Raw genomic sequence first — 5,814 nt, forward strand, 5'->3', positions numbered from 1 at the left:
TCAGAGCTCATGAAAGGCAGAAGTAAGTTCTAATGGAATCTCTATGGTCTCATTTTGAGTCTATCTTGTCTCTTTTGGGTAATTTCTGCCTAGACAAGTCATCCAGCTCTTTGGTGAGCAAGGGAGATTCATCTTCCCAAGTCTCATTTCCAAATAACTTGTCATTTAGCTTCATGATTGCTCCAAGATATTAGCAACTTGCTCTTCAGTGACATACTCATCCTCTTCAGAGGAAGAATACTCATCAGAGCTCATGAAAGGCAGAAGTAAGTCTAATGGAATCTCTATGGTCTCATTTTGAGTCTCAGATTCCCATGGTTCCTCATTGGGGAACTCAGAGGAGGTTGGTGTACGCCCATTGAGGTCTTCCTCAGTGGCGTCCACCTCCTTTCTTTCCTCTCCATATTCGGCCAGGGTTATGGCTTTGCACTCTCCTTTTGGATTTTCTTCTGTGTTGATCAGAGACCATTGTTGCTAAGTCAGAGGTTATTCTGATCAGAGACCATTGTTGCTAAGTCAGGTATTCTGCTAGAACTCTCTGTCTGTTGCTGAGAAGATGATGGAAAAGGCTTGTTATTGCCAATTCTGTTTCTTCCCCATTATTGTTATTGAACCTTGTTGAGGTCTCTCTTGATTCTTCCATGAGAAATTTGGGTGATTTCTCCATGAAGAATTATAGGTGTTTCCATAGGGTTCTCCTAGGTAATTCACCTCTTCCTTGAAGGGTTCTCAGGATCATAAGCTTCTTCCTCAGATGAAGCTTCCTTAGTACTGCCAAGTGCATTTTGCATTCCAGACAGACTTTGAGAAATTAAATTGACTTATTGAGTCAATATCTTGTTCTGAGCCATATGGCATTCAGAGTGTCAATCTCAAGAACTCCTTTCTTCTGACTAGTCCCATTGTTCACAGGATTCCTTTCAGAAGTGTACAATTGGTTATTTTGCAACCATTTCAATTAGCTCTTGAGCCTCTGCAGGCGTCTTCTTCAAATGAAGAGATCCTCCAGCAGAGCTATCCAAAGACATCTTGGATAGTTCAAGAGACCATCATAGAAGATACCTATGATGCTCCATTCAGAAAGCATGTCTGAGGGACATCTTCTGATTAATTGTTTGTATCTTTCCCAAGCTTCATAGAGGGATTCTCCATCCTTCTGTCTGAAGGTTTGGACTTCCACTCTAAGCTTACTCCATTTTTGAGGTGGAAAGAACTTTGCCAAGAAGGCATTGACTAGCTTTTCCCAAGAGTCCAGGCTATCCTTAGGTTGTGAGTCCAACCATATTCTAGCTCTGTCTCTTACTGCAAAAGGGAATAGCATCAGTCTATAGACCTCAGGGTCAACCCCATTAGTCTTGACTGTGTCACAGATTTGCAAGAACTCAGCTAAAAACTGATGAGGATCTTCCATTGGAAGTCCATGGAACTTGCAATTCTGTTGCATTAGAGAAACTAATTGAGGCTTAAGCTCAAAGTTGTTTGCTCCAATGGCAGGGATAGAGATGCTTCTCCCATAGAAGTTGGGAGTGGGTGCAGTAAAGTCACCCAGCACCTTCCTTGCATTGTTGGCATTGTTGTTGTTTTCGGCTGCCATGTGTTCTTCTTCTTTGAAGATTCGGTCAGGTCCTCTAAAGAGAGTTGTGCTTTGGCTTCTCTTAGCTTTCTCTTCAAGGTCCTTTCAGGTTCAGGATCAGCTTCAACAAGAATGCCTTTGTCTCTGCTCCTGCTCATATGAAAGAAGAGAACAAGAAATATGGAATCCTCTATGTCACAGTATAGAGATTCCTTGAAATGTCAGAGGAAAAGAAAAATAGAAGAAGAGAAGGTAGAAGAATTCGAACTTGATTAGATAGAGTTCGAATTGTGCATTAGGAAGGAGTAGTACTCCATAAATAGAAGGATGTGGAAAGGAGGGAAGAGGATTTTCGAAAATTCAATGAAAAAGATTTTGAAAACATTTTGAAAAACACTTAATTGATTTTCGAAAATAAAAGTGAGAAAGAAATCAAGTGATTTTTGAAAAAGACTTTGAAATTAGAAATTAAAAAGATTTGATTGAAAAACTATTTTGAAAAAGATGAGGTTAAGAAGATATGATTAGTTTTAAAGAGATGTAATTGAGAAGATATGATTTGAAAACAATTTTAAAAGATTTGATTTTGAAAATTAGTGACTTGCCTAACAAGAAAAGATATGATTCAAACATAAAACCTTCCTCAACAGAAAAGGCAAAAAAAATGTTCAATCAAATCATTAATTGTTAGTAAGTATCTTTGAAAAAGGAAAGAAATTGATTTTGAAAACATTTGATTGAAAGGATATGATTTGAAAAAGATTTGATTTTGAAAAACTTTGAAAACTTGAAAAAAAATTGATTTGAAAACAAAATTCTTCCCCCTAGCACCATCCTGGCGTTAAACGCCCAGAATGGTATACATTCTGGCGTTTAACGCCCAAAATGCTACCTCTTTGGGCGTTAAACGCCCAACCAGGCACCCTGGCTGGCGTTTAAACGCCAGTCTGTCTTCTTCACTGGGCATTTTTGAATGCTCAGCTTTTTCTGTATAATTCCTCTGCAGCATGTTCTGAATCTTCAATTCTTTGTATTATTGACTTGAAAAGACACAGATTAAAAATATTTTTGGAGTAAACTCTTAGATATTTTTGAGAAGACTCCTCTCAGCTCTTTGGGTTTAACCTCGAGGGTTGAAGAGCTGGAATGAAGGCTTCTTATATATCAAGAGCATGAAAGGGAGTTGAAGGAGGAAGTCGCCAAGCTGAGGGGGGAGAGAGATAGCCTCCGGGAGAAGGAGAGTAAGTTGCAGGCCCAATGCAACATGGAGGTGGGCTTGAGGAAAACAGCACAGAAGAGTTATCAAAGTTTATTTGAAGATCTTGTGTCTGTGAGGAAGGATCTGCTAAATTCTCGGAATACATATGCCGAGTTGGAGGATTCGATTGCTGACGGGGCCGAGGAGGCTTGGAGGATTTTTAAGGAGCAAGTTGGAGTCATCGCTCCTGACTTGGATCTTTCTCCTTTGGATCCTGATAAGGTTGTTATCGATGGTGCCATAGTGGATCCCCCTGCTCCCGTGATCGTTTCCGAGTCAGAATTGAAGACTCTGGGGCAGAGGATTATTGAGTCCCCTCCTCGCCCAAAGGATGCTCCGAGCACTTCCGTAGTTCCTCCGACTTCCTCTTCATCTCCTATGGATGCCTCTCTCCCTGGTCCCGATGCTGCTCCTACTACTCCTTCTGGTGGTGATCCGTCTACTCCTTTGAAAAAATGATTTTGTTGGCTATATGGGGGCCCGGCCTGTGGGTCCCCCCTTTTTAAACTCTTTTATTTGTTGTTTGTTGGTGGTTTGCTGAAAAAATTTTCTTTTTGGCCTTTTAAGGCTGTAAGCAAAACATTTAATAATACCCTTTTTTGATAAGGGTTTTAAGTTAACAAAAAATAAATACCCTTTTTTGGATAAGGGTTTAAGTTACTGATGCACGAAATTGTGATCAATACTTTTCAAAACATAAACAATCCCCGATAATGGCTCCAAAGACTTGGTGCTCAATACCATGGCATAAACACAACTTTGCACAACTAACCAGCAAGTACACTGGGTCGTCCAAGTAATAAACCTTACGCGAGTAAGGGTCGATCCCACGGAGATTGGTGGTATGAAGCAAGCTATGGTCATCTTGTAAATCTCAGTCAGGCAGACTCAAATGGGTATGGTGATAAACGAATAAAGCATAAAGATAAAGATAGAGATACTTATGTATATCATTGGTGTAAGAGCTTCAGACAAGCGTATGAAGATGCCTTCCCTTCCGTCTCTCTGCTTTCCTACTGCCTTCATCCAATCCTTCTTACTCCTTTCCATGGCAAGCTCGTGTAGGGTTTCACCATTGTCAGTGGCTACCTCCCATCCTCTCAGTGAAAGCGATTGGCATATGCCCTGTCACGGCATAGCGGAATTCAGCTGTCGGTTCTCGGTCAGGCCGGAATAATATCCATTGATACTTTTGCGTCTGTCACTAACGCCCTAGCCTGCTAGGAGTTTGAAGTACGTCACAGTCATTCAATCATTGAATCCTACTCAGAATACCACAGACAAGGTGAGACCTTCCGGATTCTCTTGAATGCCGCCATCAGTTCTTGCCTATACCACGAAGACTCTGATCTCACAGAATGGCTGGCTCGTTTGTCAGGCGAGCACTCGGTTGTCAGGCGATCAACCATGCATCGTGCAATCAGAAATCCAAGAGATATTCACTAAGCCTCGAATGCTTGTAGAACAAGAATGGTTGTCAGTCACCTTGTTCATAAGTGAGAATGATGATGAGTGTCACAGATCATCACATTCATCAAGTTGAAGAACAAGTGATATCTTGGATAAAGAACAAGCGGAATTGAATGGAAGAACAATAGTAATTGCATTAATACTCGAGGTACAGCAGAGCTCCACACCTTAATCTATGGTGTGTAGAAACTCCACCGTTGAAAATACATAAGAACAAGGTCTAGGCATGGCCGAATGGCCAGCCTCCCAATGATCTAAGATAGCCTAAAACGAAGATAGCTACCAAAAGTCTTCTAATACAATAGTAAAAGGTCCTACTTATAGATAACTAGTAGCCTAAGGTGTACAAAGATGAGTAAATGACATAAAAATCCACTTCCGGGCCCACTTGGTGTGTGCTTGGGCTGAGCAATGAAGCATTTTCGTGTAGAGACTCTCCTTGGAGTTAAACGCCAGCTTTTATGCCAGTTTGGGCGTTTAACTCCCAATTAGGTGCCAGTTCCGGCGTTTAACGCTGGAATTTCTTGGGGTGACTTTGAACGCCGGTTTGGGCCTTCAAATCTTGGGCAAAGTATGGACTATCATATATTGCTGGAAAGCCCAGGATGTCTACTTTCCAACGCCGTTGAGAGCGCGCCAATTGGGCTTCTGTAGCTCCAGAAAATCCACTTCGAGTGCAGGGAGGTCAGAATCCAACAGCATCTGCAGTCCTTTTGAGTCTCTGGATCAGATTTTTGCTCAGATCCCTCAATTTCAGCCAGAAAATACCTGAAATCACAGAAAAACACACAAACTCATAGTAAAGTCCAGAAAAGTGAATTTTAACTAAAAACTAATAAAAATATACTAAAAACTAACTAAAAGATATCAAAAACATACTAAAAACAATGCCAAAAAGCGTACAAATTATCCGCTCATCAGTTACCTTTCGTGTGCATGCTTTTCTGTTTTTGTTTGGTACTTTAGAGAATTTTTCCGACCTTTTTCTTGGAAAACCTTTTCTTTGGCTTGTCTTTATGAGCTTGACAGTCTTTTGGGCTTAAGTTTTTTCGATCTCACTTTTCCACTATTCCTTTATGCTCAACTTTGTGGTTTATTGAGCTTTTATGTGTTAGGTTATTTTTGCGATGCGTTTTTCTTCTACTCGGTTCTTCATTCCGATTTACGGGTCGAAGTGTTTCCGAGTTTTTCTACTCGAGTTTTTATTTCGACTTATGAGTCGGATTGTCTCCGAGTTTCTTACGATCAACTCATATAACCTCTTTACACCGACTTGTACCTCGTCGTTTTATCCTGACGACCATCTAGGTCGGTTCATGGGATTTTCACGTTTTGTCGAGCTTAAGTCGGCGCGTTTCGTAGAGAGAAGAAAAAAAGAGAAAACAAGAAGGAATTTATAAGAGATATTTGTAAAAAGATCTTTATTTATTGGGGGGTACCTTACTGCTACTAAGGGCTTTTGACAACCTATTTCCCTTAGCCTCTACTATGATGTCTCGTTAAAAACCCTTCT

The 5,814-nt window shown here is 40.7% G+C and overlaps 1 non-coding gene across 1 annotated transcript; it reads left to right on the forward strand.

The window, feature by feature from the left end:
* The first annotated feature begins 1,081 nt into the window (after nt 1–1,081).
* On the forward strand, nt 1,082–1,189 carry LOC130971998 (small nucleolar RNA R71). The gene has a single exon (XR_009083203.1). It is a non-coding gene; the product is annotated as a small nucleolar RNA R71 (small nucleolar RNA).
* The last annotated feature ends 4,625 nt before the right edge of the window (nt 1,190–5,814 follow it).

This window comes from Arachis stenosperma, chromosome 3 (assembly GCF_014773155.1).
Source record: "Arachis stenosperma cultivar V10309 chromosome 3, arast.V10309.gnm1.PFL2, whole genome shotgun sequence".
NCBI lineage: Eukaryota > Viridiplantae > Streptophyta > Magnoliopsida > Fabales > Fabaceae > Arachis > Arachis stenosperma.